This window comes from Nannobrachium achirus (assembly GCF_963921795.1).
Source record: "Nannobrachium achirus genome assembly, chromosome: 17".
NCBI classification, from domain to species: Eukaryota; Metazoa; Chordata; class Actinopteri; order Myctophiformes; family Myctophidae; genus Nannobrachium; species Nannobrachium achirus.
This window is the reverse complement of record NC_137824.1, coordinates 2,550,797-2,570,813: the sequence shown is the minus strand read 5'-3', so window position 1 is coordinate 2,570,813 and position 20,017 is coordinate 2,550,797. Positions and strand designations below refer to the sequence as shown.

General features: G+C 41.4%; 1 protein-coding gene across 1 annotated transcript in view; it reads right to left on the bottom strand.

Moving 5' to 3' along the window:
• The window catches only part of LOC308302051 (dual specificity calcium/calmodulin-dependent 3',5'-cyclic nucleotide phosphodiesterase 1C-like), a gene marked incomplete at both ends in the record, with an annotated part of 499,975 nt that overhangs the window by 49,645 nt on the left and 430,313 nt on the right, over positions 1-20,017 (bottom strand). The window lies entirely within an intron of this gene.

Sequence of the window (20,017 nt, the reverse complement as noted above, 5' to 3'; positions counted from 1 at the left end):
ACAACGAGCAAGAGGAAGATTCCATGGCAGACATTTCACCCTAATAGATGTATGACCTCTGACCCCAGTCCATAGCAGAGTTCACCCTGTGTATCCTGTTGACTGTCCAGACATCCCAAGTTTCCCGGAAGTTGCAGGAGGCTCGCAGAAATAAACGACGCTCCCGGGTGAGCGGGAGTGCCACTAAAACTCCCGGAAATCTGCCATATCCGGCGTGATCCGGTCTAGAAACTGGATCTGCAACCCGCGATGCAAATAAATATGTGACTGGTGCTGGAGGAAACGTCCTAAAGTCGGCGATTTTAGAAGCCAGAAAATGCGAAAATAAGATTGATTTAGATTTTTCTTTGTTTTACGTTTTTTGTATATATTAACAGTTTGAATATAGAAGAGGGTTTTCATTCCACAAGATTTCTTTGTTAAGGTCTATAAATGGCAACATTAGTGTAGCAAAGTTGCCTTGCTTTGGGAGAGTTTTAATGCTGGTTTGGGAGGCGGAGAATGTAGCTCTTTAGATTTGTATAGCGATTTCACAGGAGCACGATTGATCTAAGGAATGCATTGTCTCATATTTCAGCACGCCCATACAGCGTGCTATCTGGTTGTAAACAGACTACACAGTAACTAACTTCATCTCGCTGATGTTAACGGTTTGCAGACTTCACAGTAACTAACTTCATCTCGCTAATATTAACGGTTTGCTGAAGACTGTATTCTGGAAGGATGTATTTTTTTTATGTATAAATCGGTATCTCAGTCGCTCTCGGATGCACAAAGAAAACGTGGAGAAAATCAACGCAGCGTGTTGAAAACGCTATGTCACTATGAGTCCTTGTGCTGGCATTACAGGCGGCACGCTCACTCGTCTGTGAAAATAAAAGATACAGTTTCGCTACTCACCAAAACAAAGACGGAATTGGGGAGTTGAAAGCCTACTTTACTTAGTGGGAACACTCAGTACCCAACATCGCGTCTAAAATACACTTTTTTTATCTAGAGAACAGAATATTTCACCGGAAGGCAAAATGTGGTCATTGGACATTTCCATTGACAAGATCTGTAGAGGGCGGTGTGGAGTAGCTAAAACCTCAGGAGAAAAAGTTTATTCTCTGGTAAAAAAGTGTATTAAAGTGCATTTTAGACGTGAGGTGGGGGTTTCTGAGTGTTCCCACTAAGTAAAGTAGGCTTCTATCACCCTTACGCCGTCTTTGTTTTGTTGAGTAACGAACCGTATTTTTTGTTTATTACAGACGAGAGGGTGCGCAGCCTTTCCTGCCTCGTAAGGGCTCATTGGTGACATAGCGTCAAGGAGAATTCATTCTAACGCTCTTCCTCCTCCTCCTCACGCACACACCGCTTGAAATGGTCGATGTTTCGGTCCTAAAGTTATTGTTTCACTGGCTTTAAGCATTAAATAAATAACCTGCTGAGAGACTCTGAACTCACTTACTCAGCGTTTACCATTACAAATCATTAGTTCAAAAGTGAGTAGGCTTCTGCTTAACGCAGTAGCCTACAACCAATAAGAAGAAGGAAAAAAAAAGAAAAAAAGAAAAGGCTGCGTTTTCTGTCCTGCGGGAAAAAACACAGATCTACAAGCCCACAACATGTTGCATTTCGATCGGTTGTAAACTTGGAGATCTGCTATTTACGGTGCAGCACACTGGTGCGTGGACAATGACGCTCACAACTGTGCGTCCACCGACTGTAAACACATCAACGTGATGGATATAATTCCAGTGGAGAAACGCAAAGTTTAGATTTTATATTAAGAATGCACCAATAATGGATTGGATATGATACACAACACTTTTCCCTGTACCGTCAGAAGTTCAGAACGTGCCCACAACTAAGGTAATAATCGCGGGGCATCCGTTTTTATAGCAAAGGAATACATTAGCTTCTTAGAGGATTGGTTCTCTAAGTGGGGTCCTGGAACACCCAGGGGTCCTTGAGGGAGTTCTAGGGGGTCCCCAGCTAAATGATAGGAACCAAGTGTACCCTTATGGGTATGTGTAACTCAGAGAGTGTACAAATGGAATGGGTGCATTTGGTTCCATATACACTGCAGAGCCTGGGTGTCCTTGAACTTTAAATGGTTGAGAATCACTGATAGAGCCTTGGAAATGATCTATAATGGGGGTCCCTGGCGTATCTTCAAATGGGGGTCCGCGGGCTAATGTCTCCATTTTCATTTACATAAAAAAATAAAAAAGTGAGAACTACTAGAGCCAAAGATAGCAAGTAGACGAACACATGATGTGTGCCAGACTTCAAAACGAATGCAATGTTGCACGTACTGTACTGCTTGTTACTTTAACATTGTGGTAATAGTAATAACATGACACCAACCAAAGTCCGAGCGAATCCAAAACCCCGCAGCGCAGGGAGCAGCAGCTCTGCAGCTGTGAGTGACAAGCTTGATTTGCGCTTCGCCGTATCACCGTATTGCGGGGTTGTTGCGTGTCGAAAATAGCAGATCATGATAAAAAACAAACAAAAAAACTTTAATAATATAATAATCGTGGGGCATTCGTTTTTATTTCAAAAGATTACATTAGCTTAGAGCACTGGTTCTCTAAGTTGGGTCCGGGGACCCCCAGGGGTCCTTGAGGGAGTTCTAGGGGGTCCCCAGCTAAATGATAGGAACCAAATGGACCCTTATGGGTATGTGCATGTGTTATTATAGCAGCTTTGCAAAGTACAAGAATTGCACTGTACTGAAGCCTGAAGGGCCAAGCCTTTGTGTGTTCACAATGTGACAGTGTGGGCTTATAGATCTGCTAATTGGTTAATGTATGTTTTGTAATAATAATCTAAATCTACTAAATAACTAGTACAGTTTTAAATAATTGTAGTGGAGTAAAATTACAACATTTGAAGTTGACAGCTATACAATTGTGGGGGTGGTTTGACTTGGGGGGAGTGATTCAGGGGTGTAGATAAGTACCTATATGTTTTTATCATGTTTACAATCTCTTTTTTATCATGTTTACAATCTCTTTTGCACTGTAAAGCACTTTGAGCTGCATTCCTTGTCATGAAAGGTGCTATACAAATAAAGATTATTATTATAGTATTATTATTATTATTATTGTCCCTCCCATTGTCAAACCCACTTCTGGCTACCTAGAGGTGTCAAAATGTTTCTTGTATTCAAATGGCTTTTTAACCACTTTGGTTTTTATGGTGCAACAAGTTTAAAATGTCCATAACTTCTTCAAATATGCTCCAATTTCAACAAATGATACATCATATTAAAGCTTAGATTCTGTACTTGGATAATATGTACAAAAAAGAAAAATGACCAATGCAGACATAAGGCACAAAGTACCAGACCTGGACACATATGTTCTCATTCGTCGTGAAACTGTCAATCTGGCAAATGAATGATTGTCATTCGCAGTGGGAGATGTGGGCGTCTAAAAGTGACCAACCATTGGTCTCAGAGACTGCAGAGACTGAATAACATAACAGCACTTTACAACTGTCCGTTCTTTTTTGCTGGACATACAACTGGACATATACTGTAGCTGTGTCAGCCTGTGTGACGCACGGCAGCCTGCAGGCAGGCAGTGAGACAAGTCTCACTGTGAGAGTGACAGAACTTTCTCCCAAATAAGACCTCATGCTATAAATTAACCTGATTATATTAAGCCTAAAATGGTTCTGCCGCCGTGCAGAACAGTTTTTAACCTTTTTTAACCGTAGAAAAAATATAGTAAAATCCGAGAAAAATAATATATTTTTTATTTGTGAATGGGTGCACATGAGAAATCCCGCAAATGCTGATCTCCAAGTGAGAGACAGCCGCTGATACGAACGACCTACGGCCTGGTCGCGACCTAGGCCACGACCTGGAGGTCGTAGGTCCCGGTTCTGGAGGTCGTAGTTCGCGGTACATACTTGTTAGGTCGCGGCCGGTCTAGTTTCGCGACCCCCGGCCGTGGTTGCGCCACCTCGGTCGTCCCCGGGCCGTTGTTGCGCGATCGGGCCGTTGTTCAGCGACCTGGGAAGTCCGCGGTCGTATTTAAAAGGTCTTTTTGCAGAATATTCTAGAGCAGCAGCGCTATTCAACCTTTTGAAGCTTGTGATTGGCTGAACCGGAGGTAGGAAGCGCTCCATTGTAGTCACTTGGACCGCGCGAGGTGCACCAAAACCTATCCTTAACCCTAACCCCAACTCTAACTCTAACCCTAACCTTAACCCTAACCCCAACTCTAACCCTAACCCTAACCCTAACCCTAACCCTAACCCTAACCCTAACCTGCCGACACTGAGTAGCTAACCTGCCGACGCTGTTGAAAACGAGCGCTCCTTCCCTTAGCAAGCGTAGAGTTTCTAAACTCGCGTCCCTTCCCTTAGCAAGCGTAGAGTTTCGATCGCGGCGCTCCTTCCCTTAGCAAGCGTAGAGTTTCTAAACTCGCGTCCCTTCCCTTAGCAAGCGTAGAGTTTCGATCGCGGACTTCCCAGGTCGCTGAATTACGACCGAGATCGCGCAAAACCTCCAGAACCGGGACCTACGACCTCCAAGTCGTGGCCTAAGTCGCGACCAGGCCGTAGGTCGTTTGTATCAGCGGCTCTTGCTGCTCCAAGTTGGAATGTCTGACATTCTCCCCCACATCCATGCACCAACACAACACTTACACCTTGTTATCACATGCACTATTTTATTCACAACATGATCCTCTCTGGTTGTGTAGCAGATTAATTTAGTCACCTTCTGTTTAAATGCATCTGTGAAATGACAACCCACTGAACTGAAATACATTTAGTGATAGACACAGTTTAACTGTCCTAATGTTATGACACTTATCCATCACTGCTAGATACATATCACATGATAGTTCATATGTGTTGGACTGATAAAAAAAACAAGTCATAGTCCTAGCACTGTGTGTTATAACGTCATCGTATCTCATGTGACATCAGTTCATCATAAATATCAAGCAGACTGTGTAGGTTGTTGACTGGGTTGTTGACCTGTAGCTTCATCAACTCTCTAAAGTTACACAACATACTGTGGAGTCTCCATCGCGGGCGCCCCCATCAGGTGAGAGTTCCTCTCACAGGGCCAGCGTACACAGTGATGGCAACAATCAGCACCATGGAGAGCTCCAGTGCCTGGGCAGAATGATTGACAGGAGGTATGGCTCAACTGAATGGCCAGATATTAATTGGGACACTAATATGCATCCAAGCAATAGATTGTTTTCTTTTCTTTCTGTGTTGACACATGTTGGACATATTTTATTTGATGTTTGGCACTATTGAAAACGATTTTGCATGAAGAATAAAGTATTCCAATGACACACTCAAGCTTTGCACCCATGTATGTCAGCCTCGGAGCTGGCATATTTCCCGACGTATTTCCCGCAAAAATCCCAGACAAAATAACATTGCTGAATCTGACCACTAACGTAGGAATTGTAGGAAATGCTGGTACGTAAAAAATATGGGCAAAATATGGCCACAAAATGCTTGATGAAACGGGCCCAATGTTTGAGTTTTTAGGAACACGTGGACACCTCTGGTTCCTATACAAGGCTGTTGTTCATTGATTTTAGCTCTGCCTTTAACTCTGTTCTACCATAGCAGCTCCGGGAGAAGCTTTTATCCCTGGGTGTGGACTCCTCTATCAGCCAGTGGATCAACGATTTCCTCACCAACAGGACCCAACAGGTGTGGTTAGGCCCCTATCTGTCTGATCCTCGGGTCACAAACATAGGGGCACCCCAAGGATGTGTACTATCCTCGTTTTTGTACCTGCTGTACACTAATGACTGCATATCCACTAATCCGACCATCAGGGTGATCAAATACGCAGATGACACGGCCGTGGTAGGTCTCATAAAGAACGAGGACGAGTCTGCTTATAAACAAACGGTGATCGACCTGGCTGTGTGGTGCTCTGAGCACAACCTGGAGCTCAACCCACTCAAAACGGTTGAGATGGTCGTGGACTTCCGTAAATCCCCTCCGCCACTTGCACCTCTGATTATAAATAGCGCGGTGGTCAAGGAAGTGGAAGCCTTTAAATTCCTCTGCACCACAATCACCAATGACCTCAAGTGGGAGACGAACACCTGCTCCATTATTAAAAGGACCCAAGGTCGGATGTTTTTCCTAAGACAGTTAAGGGAACTCAACGTCTCCCGTTCAGTTCTGACTCAATTCTACAGAGCCACCACCGAGAGTATTCTCTTCCTCGTCCATCTCTGTGTGGTTTGGCTCTGTCTCTGCCCTCGCAAAAAACAGACTGGAAAGGATTGTTCGAACAGCGGAGAAGCTGACGAGACAGAAGCAGCTCTCTGTCAGTGAGCTGTACGATGCCAGGGTCAGGAAGCGGGCAGGGAGGATCTTCTCTGACCCCTCTCACCTGGAAATGGTCTTTTGAAGAAGCTCCCCTCAGGAAGACACTTCCGAGCCACAGGGACCAAGACCACTCACCTGAATAGTTTTTTCCAGAGGGCCGTGTCCCTCCTGAATAAGGACCTCTCCACCACCCCCCGTTGTTCTTGTTAATTAGTTTTTATTCCACTGATTTTTAAAGAATCAAATGATGTTTTACTATATTATAGTTTTTATCATGGGTTATATCATGTCTTGAGTGACTTGTCTTAAATGTGTTCTGTCTGCGTGTTTGTATCTGTGCTGTAACACCACAACAAATTCCTGTGTGTCCTTGTGATGCATTTGGTAATAATGTGATTCTGATTCTGATTCTGAACTGAGTTCTGGCCTCACTGTGTACTAGGGCTGTCTTCGACTCAGGATTGTTGGAGTCGATTTGAGTCGCGGGGGTTAATGCGATTCGTCGACGAATCGTTTTATACTGTATGTAAAAAAAAAAAAAAAGTAAAAGCTTTAAACCACGTCAACATAATACAATAAAACATTAAGATGAACATTGGGCCTCATTCACCAATAAGTTCATAACTTTCTTCTTAACTTGTTCTTAAATTTCTTCCTAAGTGAATTCCTAAGTGAAGTCCAGTCACATTCATGAAACGTTCTTAGGAAGGCAAACTTGTTCTTAACTATGTTCTTATCATGATGAATGCCAATCCTCGTAACTTGAAGGGGTGTGCCAGGTAATCCTAATTATCATAAGTAGACGCCCCACATGTCCTAATTTGCTACCCTATTACCATAGGGAGCCACCCACAAATCCCCATATAAGGCACAACTTCATGACACTCTCTAACAAGAAATCACTCACAGAAATAAAGTTGAGAGAATGAAGTCAAGAATAGCCAACTAAAGTGTAAAGATGGTGGAACACTAGACTCCAAACATAAAAAAAAAAAAAAAAAAAAAACTTCTGTGGAGGTACTTCTGAAGTGAACAGCTAATTATTTGTATTTAATGAATGAATGTATTTTATTATTTCACTATAGAAATCAATGTAAATTTGCTGAAATTAGAATGTTATCCATATTTCATGTTTGGAAATAGCATTAGTTGTGGATATAAAACATTTTATTGCTGAAAGCTGGTAGGTGGTATAGAATACTTTAAGTTAGAAGCTGCTTGGTATGTAATGGGGTGGAAGTAGGGGTGTGGTGGTTGGGATATGGTGCATGGTGCAAGGGGGGCTTTCAGGTCGGAAGGGGACAGGAAAATGGGCGTGTGGCGGCTGTTGAGATATGGGGGTGAGGGTGTAGGGAGTTGGGTTATGGGGAGGGGGGGGGGGGGTGAGTATGGGGCTTGGGCTTCAACTCAACCGGCTCATTTTGGGTTGGGATGCAATTTTCAGATCTGTTGAAAACTAGTCAGTAAACTAGTGGTTCTAAAAACATTTTCATGTCAAGGACCCCCAAATTAACATGCATTCTGTAGACCCCCACCTGAAAATATTTTCTGCCAGGGAAGATTTTTCAAGATTTATCAAAGTGTTTAAAAATATCCGATCTACAAGCTCAAAATGGGCTGTAATGGTAATGCGTTCTGTTGTGAGCTTGTAGATCGGCTATTTTCAAACAAATTTTAAAACTGGGTTAAAATGGTAAAACTCTTCCTTATTTTACTGTGGACCCCCTGGAACTTCCTAAAGGACCCCTGGGGGTCCCCAAACCACACTTTGAGAACCACTGCTACACAAATATACGCTATAAATATATGCTATACAAATATTTTGATGATTTAAATCTATTATTATACAACTGTAGAATTGATGAAACTTAAAGAATAAATTATTTTAGCACAGCATGTCACACTTAAGAACTAAAAGGCCACCCCGAGTGCTCTACAGTGTGCGTAGATTTTTTCTTAACATAAGAACAAATCACAGCTAAGAAAACATTGGTGTATGCCAAATCTTAAAAAACGTCTTAAAAGGGTCTAAGAACAAATTTCTTCGTAAGAACGTTCGTAAGTAGGTTGGTGAATCGGGCCCAATGTTTTAAGCCTTGAAATAGATCCTCTAACTACCGTGCATATGACATAATGAGACATGGTAGCGGTGGACATTAATGACGATAAGATTGCGTCCAGCCGTGTGTAATTGTGAATCGTGGACAGAGTAGAAAGATGGAGACGAGAATAATGCATCTCTCTGTCAACACAACTGCGCGTCGTTTATTATTTCCACTGCTTGTATTTTGTCAGAGCGCAGCACTGCTCTATCAAAAGAGCTATGTTGCCAATCAAGTCGTTGCTGGTGTGAGACAATAAAAAACCTTTCCCCCATTGCTATACTTCTTCTGAGACCACACTCAGTGTGTGAAAGAGTGGCTGCCGCTGTTGCTTCTTGCGCTTGGCTAGCTCCAACAAGTAGAATAACAACACGTTGGCGTATTTCCTCTCAAAGTGGTTAACTTCAAAATAAGAGCTGCCTGTAATATGATCAAGGCAACATTCAAGTCACGTTAACTGGTTTTATTTTGAAGTCTACTTACAAGTAGTAGGAAGTATGGACTCAATTGGAAGTACATGACACCAGTCCAGCGCTATACCGCACCGCACTGCACCGCAGTATTAACTGGTAAAATAATATATTTTCGACTCCTCGCTCAAACAATGGCGTCGATTCCGGGGGCTTAAAACGACTTGTCGATTTTTAGAAGACAGCCCTACTGTGTACCAGACTGTCCTCCTGTGAAGACCTCTCCTCATCGGGCGGTAAGCGAATGACTCCACTGTGTTCTCCCCTGCCGTATTATTCTGTATATTTTGTCACGGCTCTAATAGCAGTGTTTCTTTCTGTTAGAGGCAAAAATGCTTGAATGATCATGGAAACCAAAAATACTAAATGAATGGAAACCCGGAGCATGTGATGCCATTTGGGTTTATGTAGTCCCTCATGGGAAGAATTTACGTTGACTGTTAAATAAAACGATGCAACCTTGAACTTTGTGTCTCTGTGTTGGCTTTGGGTTCAGACTTCACAACACACACAAACTGACTGTACTGCAATGATGTGCAGTGTGTGCGTCTGTGTGTCCGTGTGTGCATACATTGGTGTATTTTCCTCACTTTGTCGGAGGATTAAAACCACAAAGAAGTCTGATTAAGATCAAACTTTAAACCTAAAGGTGTTTTCACTCTCTACTCACAACAATCTTTGGGTTCATCTGACCGGTCCCCACAGTCATCTACTGTGTCACATTTCCATGCCAATGGAATGCACTTGTAGTTCTGACAAACAAACTGAAGAGGGAGACAGAGGATTATGTTTAGTATCAGTAATGTATCAAAAGCAGACATGAGGCATGAAGTCATACAGAGTAACACAAGTGAAGCTGAGGTGAATCACCTGGCTGGCAGTGCAGTTGGACATGCACTGCTTGTTGTCAGCTGACCAGTAGGAGTCTGTGGGACAGACACACTTGTAGCCTCCTCCAGGTGAGAGCAGACACAGGTTACTGCAGCCTCCATTGTTGGTCTGACATGGATGACCAGACACTGCAGGGTGGAGAAAACATGCACACATGTTATGACTATGAGAACAGACACCTTCTGTATACATTACTATTAGGGGTGTAACGATATAGTAACTGTATCGAAATATTGTTTTTAACTTAAAAAATCGAAGTAGATCGAAATGAAAACAGCTAAAGTCAAATCGTATCGTTTTATTTTGTATCGTATCGAATCGGCACTGCAAATAATCGATTGTATCGATACTACCTACTTGTGCATTGTATTTAGCATTTTTAAGAAGAAAAAATGAAAAGGAGGGGTTTAATTACTTTTCCTTTCTATATAGCTACACTGGTCTATCGATAAATGTGTGTAATCTTTGTGTTCATGTCAAGGTGCAGGTTTGTCATTATACAATTTCCATGTATTTGGCAGATAATCACTGTATTTACTTATTTATATCAATAATAATACATATTTCCCTTAAAAACCTGCACTATCCACACCTTTAACACAGATTTAATTTCTTTGCTAAATAGTTACTATATCGATTTTAAATAATTAAATCGAATCGTATCGTATCACCATGAATGAACAAATATCGTCTATGTATCGTATCGTCAACCATGTATTGTGATATGTATCGAATCGCTATTAAAATGTATCTTTACACCCCTAATTACTAGTGCTTTTTGCGCATTTTGTGCTCAAAACCTTTCAAAGGGCATGGCTAAATCTGAACACAAACCTGTTGGTGCAAAGAAAAAGAGAAACAAAAGGCCTACAAGCTCAATACAGTTCACAATATTTTAGCATGAAGGTGGGGGCCTATAATGCCATGCCCAGAATAGGGACAAAGGACTGTTTATGTATCAGTGTTCAGAACAGATCAAATAATATACAAAATAAATGTAAGTAATACAACTGCATGAAGTATGATAATGAGAGTGTTGTATACAGTAGGTTGTACAGACCCTCAGGTTGTCGATAGGGGTGGTACATGTGGATGTCATATGGAAAGAACAGGTTCCTGATGAGTCTGATCTTGTTGGTTCCCTGAGTCTTGTTGGCTCTGTAGATGGAGCTCTGCTGCAACCCATTTGTCCAGTAGATGTGATCCTCAAACAGAGTAATAGCCCTGACCTTGACCTTACTCACAACTACAGACACACACAACAAAGAGTCTCTCTCAATATTATAAAATTAATGAACAAAGTATTATAAAGTATTTTATAACAAGTGTTTGCATTCATCTGTACAGTATATAAAAGTAAATAGAGTTCTCTTACACTAAACCAGATGATCTCATTTAGAATAAAAATATATATTATCAAAAACATATATGGCTAAAGGCCAGCGTTTGTGCGTGCATTTGTGCGTGCGTGCGTGTGTGCGTGCGACCTGTGCGTCTGTTGGTTCCATCCAGGTTGGCAAACTCAATGTGTTTCTCCTCGTTGGTCCAGTAGATGTGATAATTGATGTAGTCTAACGTCAGGCCGTAGGGCTTGGAGATCTTATCCTTCACGATGACTGTCCTGTTGGTGCCGTCCATCCCCATCCTCTCTATGTGGGGGTTGTTGTCACTTATGTCAGACCAGTACAAATATCTGTCAGGGAGACACTGTGTCAGGGTCACTATTCACAAACTAATCACACAAACAGTACTGTACAGTACTAGTGGACATACAATATGATGAAGAGTTCATACCAGGGTTGTTATAGTGAAATAAAACCAATGAAATAACAGAATAAATAACAGAATAAAATAAAAATATTTTATTTAACTGAAATGCAAGTAAAAAGTGTTTTACAGACAGAATGATAACTACAAACTGAAACTGCATTGTGTTTTTACTAAATTAACTGAAACTAACTAAAATCATAGAGAAAATGAACTTAGTTTAGTCTTTGTCAACAGCCAATAACTTTTTTTTCCACAATTGGTTAAAATAGAAGATTTACGAAGATCAAAACAAAGCCAAAAATGAATGAAAACAAAATAAAGATCCAATGAAAAATGCAAAAATATAATAACCGTTGTTCATACTATACATGGTGCAAAAAGCAATGTTATGATTGCCTTTGGTCTATTATGTTTGGAGTTTACCCCATAGCATTTCCTTTAAGGGCTCCACATTAAGTGGTTTAAACTTCCTCTGGAAGTTAGACAGGCTACCTCACTGGTCACTTTTAAAACTCTTTCTGAAGACTCACTGTTAGAGCCAATTTATATTATTTATTTGGACACCCACTGCTGCCCCCCACTGTTTAGACTATGGCATAGATCACACAGGTTGCCGAACCCCTGATTAATAGGATGAGACACAGATGGACAGGGGGGAAGTGATTGTTTGGAACAAGCCAGTGAGGACGGCAGCAAACAGTTTTTGACCACGATTAGAACATCAAATAGAATATTAGAAGGAAATAGAAGTTTTTTGTTTACTACTTTATTTTGAATTGAACTCTCACACTTACACTGATTGTTGCACAACACAGCAAAGCGGATCGTTTTGAGTTTGGCTATATCTATAGGGATGCGAATCTCGCCCACTGAGGCAATACGATACGCATAACGATACACTACCAGTGATACGATATAATTGCGATACATTCAAATCCTGCCGATACGATACATCACGATTCACACCTGACCCCGATACGATGCGATATGATTCACGATACTTTGCGATACACCTCTGGTCCTTACGATGCGATACGATTCACGATTCGGTGCGATTCAACACAATGCAAAGGATTTATATTAAAGCCCATGTAAATTTCCCCCCCAAAAAATTACAACATTTCCAAACAATGTATTGTTTCACTGTAGTACTAGGCTCTGTCTAACAACCCAATTTTTTAAAATCTGGGAGAACACTCCTTGCTGGCTGGTAGAATTGTTTGATTAATACTATGGTATATCATTATTATATATACATCCTCAACAGGTGGTCAGGGACCCCTAGGGTCCTCAGAGTTATGTGAGGCGGCCACATATTAATAGTTGGTTTTTACAGTAACCAATTGAACCCTAGCAAGTAGCAACCATAGGGGAACATTAGGCAATACATTAACACTTATTGAGGGTTTAAGAGATAATAATTCATGGAGTATAATTAACTCATTGAGTGCCTATCCCGAATTAGTTCGGGATATATTATCGCATCCCAGAGTGCCTATCCCGAACTAGTTCGGGATATTAAAAAAAAAAAAAAAAAAATTTTTTTTTTTTTTGAAAAGTTTTTTTTGAATTTTTTTTTTTGGACCCCATCAAATCTAGTGAACATGATTTCAATCGCGATTTTGCATGTTCCACCCCCATACAACCCCATCCAACATACAGGGCAGCCATGTTTGTTTACATAACATGTAAAACATAATGGCGATTATCTCAAGAATGCCTGAACGGATTTCCAATCGGATTTTTTTGTTTGAAAGCTTTGAACAAACTGCACAAATCCACTCCAATGCAATCCAGGATTGCATTGGATTTTTTAGAGCTCATTCTTCTCTGTTTTTTTCCCATGCATGAGGTGTGCAAGGTTTAATCATGGCTAAGTTGACGAAAATAAGGCTTCTAAAATGCTTGGTAGCCAATAGCTAACTTCAAGCTAACTTCATCCTCTTCCTGTACATGCACAAAGGAAAGTGTTCAGGCAAGTCATGGCTGCAGGGCTTCTGCATATACAAGCATATCTCTATGGGATTTTCTATGGCCACTGGGCGCCCTCTAGTGGTGAAAGGGGTGGCACTAAATGAGTTAATAACATAAATCCATCATATTAATAGAAAAGATAATGTGTGAACAAATAAACACAACGTAGGCCTAGCTATGTATTAATGTCACTGATGATATAGTGCTGTCAAACAAGTCTCTGACAAGTTTTAATCTGCAACAGTTTTATATAGCCTACAGTAGTCTAAAATAGTTTACAGTGGGGGTCCCTGCTTGATCTCTCTCTTCTCAGTTAAGGATCCTTGACCTGTATTATTATTATATTGTATGAATATAATCTAGGATTTTGCCATTTCTAGACAAAATGTTTTAAAACGTAGATATCTGAGTCACAACGCGTCGCGTTGTGAGCTTGTAGGTCTGCTATTTAGGTGCGTGCGCGACACCGTCGAGCTGCTAAGTATAAATCAGGCTCCAGCCTCCTCTCTTTGCAAAGAGAACTGCAGCAGCAGCAGCAAGCAACAGTAACAAGTTGTGAAACAGTGTCAAATACTTTGTTTTAATCGCTAGCTGCACGCCCAGTATCGTTGTTGTAGTTCATACGTGGTGTGTGTAGTTAAAGCGCGGAAGCTTCTGCTTTGTTTAAATCAATTCCATCGAAGACTCGACAAGAAGAACAAACGGGTTGGAATGTGGATCATAATATCACGCAGTGTACTCCAGTCCAGTGACACAACAACGGATCACATCAGTGAACATTGGACAGGGATGTTATAAAGCTAAATGTGGTACTAATCTTGCATTTTTAACCAGTGGCCTCACGGGTGCTGCATGTCTGTATTTGCAGTCGGTCGGGTCGGGTGTTCACTGCGCTCCGCTGAGCTGCTCACTCAGTGCGCTGTGAAAGACACATGTCTGTCGACTGTCGAGTTGTACGAGGGCTTTTTTGGGGGGAGGGCTGATGGGGCATTCAATGCGCCTCGGAAACACAGGATAGAATGAAATACTATATGCAAAAACCGATCCAACCGTGGAGTTTACCGATCCAGACACTCACGATAGGAGGGTCCTACTAATTGCACCAAAATACCCAAAAGTACACAAAAGTACACAAAACTACCCAAAAGTATACCCCAAAGTACACAAAAGTACCCAAAAGTATACCCAAAATTACACAAAACTACCCAAAAGTACACAAAACTACCCCAAACTACCCAAAAGTACACAAAAGTACCCAAAACTACCCCAAAGTACACAAAACTACCCCAAACTACGCAAAAGTATACACAAAAGTACACAAAACTACCCCAAACTACACAAAAGTACACAAAAGTAGTTTGTTGTACTTGTGACAATGACAATAAAGATCTATTCTATTCTATTCTTGGGGCCAGCACCCAGGGGGTCCCTGGTTGCCGACCCGAGGGGTCCGCGGTCCCTCGCTCCTCAGGAAGGGATCAAATTCAGGTTTGTGTGTCTGAGTATATGTGTTTATTATAGATATCTGGCATATGGTTGAAGCATTCCATTTCATTGTGATTATGATATGATTGTGCCATGCTTTCAACAGGTCTGAACTACAAGCTCACAATGCGTCGCATCGCAATGCGCTTTGTGCTTGCCTTGCCCTTGTAGAACTGCTATTTTCACGGTATAACATAGGGCTAACGTGTATGTTTGATAATATTTTAATTTATATCCGCAAAGTAACTATAGTAACTAAAGTTTTCAATTAAATGTAAATTTGTATCCGATATTCACTACCCGTAAGAGAAATACCTAATTCCAATTTCCAATACTTTTTACTTCTACTCCACTACATCTCGGATACAAATATTCTACTTTTATTCCACTACATTTAATTAAAAACTTTAGTTACTATAGTTACTTTGCGGATATAAATTCAAATATTATAAAACATACAAGTTTCACTACCCGTAAGAGAAATACTTAATTCCAATTTCCAATACTTTTACTTCTACTCCACTACATCTCGGATACAAATATTCTACTTTTATTCCACTACATTTGTTAGAGCCATTTTCTTATTTTCCATTTATTGGATTTATATTATACTCTGATATTATTTACCTGCTATATGAAATGTATATTTTCGGGGCTATTTGATCATTCTATGAATTTGATGATGATGATTTTGAATAGAGTTCTATGGGTTGAATGAAGAAATGAATTGTATTGAATTGGATGGGATTGAATTGAGGTCCCCTCCCTAATAGAATGATTTGGGTGCGGTGAAAAGACATGGGTGACACCCTGACTTTGGTTTTGATGCAGACGGGGAAGCGTCACAGTTTGTTGACCGCGCAGGCTCTTTTTTATTTATAAAGGATTCAAAGTTTAAGTTTATGTGACGGAGTAAAGGCGCTCAGAAATAAATAATTAATTGACGCAAATGTCGGATCTCCGTGACTGTGATTGAGTGCTGTTATTTAAACAAGAAGAGACGCGAGTTAGACTGCAACACCACCCCGACATAGAACGTGGCTTTATTTGTTTGTAAGAAAGGCCACAATATTAGTCAACAAACTTGCATACGCCCGGTGGAACAGGACACAGAACAGCACAGCGGCTTGGAAAGAAACGGCGACGTGAAACTTGGACTTGAACGTGGACGTGACACTGTTTCTGCGGAGGGCCGTGAGTAACAGCGTAAACAAAGGGAAACTGAATGAAATGCTGCGCTGTGTGTTGTACAATAAATGACATCGGAATTGAAATGAATTACATGAAATGAGTGAAGGAATGCTTTGCATAAAATGGAACAATCAAAGATTGCGCTGTGTGTTGAAATGAATTAAATGGAGGAATCAAAGGAATCAAAAGGTTCTTAAATAAAAATGGATTCCTTGTGATCAAACTGAAACTGTGGAGAATTTAACAATGAATGGCAATGAACAAATAACGATGTCAATGGATAACGTTGCGGGTTCGCCTGAGGACTCCGCAGCGGCGGAGGACAGGCTAAAATCACTGCGCAGAGGGAAACTAGGGGTGTGCACTCGAAAAATGAATGAGATGAAAACTTTGTTGGTACCAGGTGGAAATGTTGACGATGTGAAGGACGAGGTTGTTTCATTGAGAAAGTCACTGGATGAGTTTATGGAATCTAATGTGTTGGTTCAAAATATGATGACGGGTGAAAATAAGGACAAGGATTACACGGAATGGTTTGAGCCTAAAATGTCTGTGTTTGGTACATTTCTAAAAGAAGTGAAACAATGGAAAAATGAACAAAATGCTCAATTGACTGTGGAACCCCTGGACAGTATTTCAAATGTAAGCAAAAAGTCAAAAACAAAATCAGTCACGTCATCAATTACCGCAGCCCGACTCAGGGCTGAGGCAGAGAAGGCCGCGCTCCTTATAAGGGCAACAACATTAAAGGATAAACAGGCTCTGGAAATGGAGCAAACTAAATTGCAAGCCAGGATGGAACAAATGGAATTGGAAATCAGCCTGGCTGAATCAGATGCAAGATTGAAAGTTTTGGCGGATCTGGACTCAAGCTCACAACCACCACCACCTGAACTGCTTGATAATGTACAACCAACAACACAGTTTAAAGCACAACCACACAAGGGAAAATTTAAATCACCACGTGATGCCATGAATGAATATTTGGAAAGTGAAACACAAAACCCAAATGCAACTGAATATGTGGACTTCATTAATCCACATGGAGCCAGACAGAAAATATCCACTTCACAAGGGATATCAAACCGAGGCCCAAGGCCATCAGTGCCAAAGACAACTCACACTACCCAACAGCAACCTATAGGAACTGGGACAGGAACTGGAATTGCAGAGTCAAACAATGATGACAAATTCTTAACTGTAATACAGAGGCAAAATGAAATCGCTGATTTACTGGTTCTTCAGCGAAAACTAACATCTCTTCCCTCTAAGGAAATCCCAGTTTTCGATGGCAACCCTCTAAATTACCAGGCATTTATGAGGGCATTTGAACATGGTATTGAGGAAAAAACCCAAAGTCACCAGGATAGACTATATTATCTGGAACAATATACCTCTGGACCCTGCAGAGAACTGATTAGGAGCTGTATGCATATGGATGCTAATAGAGGCTACATACAGGCCAAAACACTGCTCAAAAGGCATTTTGGAGATGACATCAAAATTGCGAGTGCCTATATGGGAAAAGCTCTTAATTGGAACGGCATCAAAGCAGAGGATGGAAATGCATTGCATTGTTATGCATTATTTCTGAGAGGTTGTTGTAACGCAATGAATGATTTGGATGATATAGAGGAGCTGGATGTAACCTCTAATCTGAAGATCATTGTGTCCAAGCTGCCTTATAAATTAAGGGAAAGATGGAGAGGAACAGCTTGTGATATTTTGGAGCAAACAAACAGGAGAGCAAGATTGACTAACCTGGTACAGTTTATGGAAAAACAAGCAAGAATACTAAATGACCCACTTTTCGGTGATATTCAGGATTCTCTTGCCAATGTGAAAAGCTCAAGACCCAGGACTGCTGAACTTAAATCAAGCAGATCTACAAGCAAGGGAAGTAGTTTTGCTACTGCAGTGACAACAGTGCCTGACAGCAAAACTGAAAAGTCAACTGTCAAAAGCAACATGCCTTCTGGTGTGTATGATTCTTCATGTCTCTTCTGTACCGGCAAGCATCCCTTACCTGAATGTCAGAAAATGAATGCACAGGAGCATGAAGCAAAAGTTCAGTTTCTCAGGGAAAAAGGACTATGCTTTGGATGTTTAAAGGTTGGACATTTGAGCAGAAATTGCAAACGAAGACTGACCTGTCAGACTTGTCAGTCCAGACACCCTACGATTCTGCACATTAACAGATCCAAACCAGAGATGGTCAAATCTAATAAAGTGGAACAGCATGCAGAGACATCATCTGTCACCAGCGCTCTGGTGTCCCTAGAGGACAGTGAAGGAACGGGGGCTGGTAAAGTCTGCATACTTGCTATAGTACCTGTTCAGGTGAAACTTTGCAATGGAAGTAAAAGTGTACTTGCCTATGCATGTCTTGATCCAGGAAGTACAGATACCTTCTGTACAGAGAAGCTCATGAGACAGCTTAACGCTAAGGGACGGAGAACTGAGGTTCTACTGCAAACCATGGGAACAGAGAAAACTGTCAAGAGCTATGAGTTGAATGGTCTGGAAGTTGACAATATGGAGGGCGATACTTACCTGACATTGCCCAAGTTGTACACTCAAAACAAGATACCTGTTACAAAAAGAAATATACTTACCCAGCTGGATCTTGACAAGTGGCCTTACCTGAAGGAGATCAAAGTAAAGGAAATTGATGCTGATGTGGAGCTTCTTATTGGTGTGAACACTCCAAAAGCTATGGAGCCATGGAAAATCATCAACAGTCAGGAGAACGGCCCCTACGCAGTGAAAACGTTGTTAGGATGGGTGGTGAATGGACCGCTTCATGCTTCCACTGCTATGGACAAGGAACGTCCCAGGGCCTTGGTGAACCGCATCTCAATTGTTCACATTGAGAACCTTCTCAAGGAACAATATGCTCATGACTTCCCAGAGAAGGAGTATGATGAGAAACGGGAGATGTCAGTTGATGACAGAAGATTCACAGAGATTGCATCAAGTGCGGTTGAACTCAAAGATGGTCACTACCACTTACCTTTACCACTTCGGGATCGGAATACCACCATGCCAAACAACTACCAAATGGCAGAACAACGAGCATTGTACCTCAAAAGGAAGTTCAAAAAGGATGAGGTCTATGCAACAGAGTACAAAGAGTTCATGAGTGACATCATCATGAAAGGATATGCGGAGAAGGTGCCACCAGAAGATCTACACCAGGAAAATGGCAAACTGTGGTACACCATGGTGTCTACCATAAACGCAAGAAAACGATCCGTGTGGTTTTTGACTGTGCATCATCCTATAAAGGTACATCACTCAACAAGGTACTTCTTCAGGGCCCTGATCTGGCCAACTCGCTCATTGGTGTTCTGCTCAGGTTCCGGCAGGAACCCATTGCTGTTATGGCAGATATCGAGAGCATGTTTCACCAAGTGCGTGTTAAAGAAGAGGACATAAACCTGCTCAGATTCCTGTGGTGGCCAGATGGCGATACCAGCAAAAATCTGGAGGAGTACCGGATGAGAGTTCATCTTTTCGGCGCTGTATCTTCTCCAACCTGTGCCAACTTTGCGTTGCAAAAGACTGCAGAGGACAACAGTGAGACATTTGATCCAGAAGTGGCTGACACAGTCAAATCAAATTTCTACGTTGATGATTGTCTCAAATCTGTCTCGACAGACGAACATGCAATAGAGCTTGTTAAAGACCTGAGAAAAATCTGTTCTCTTGGCGGATTCAAATTGACCAAGTGGGTGAGTAATAGTCGAGCTGTTCTGGCATCCATCCCTAACGATGACAAGGCAAAACAAGTCAAGAACTTGGATCTAGATCGGGAGA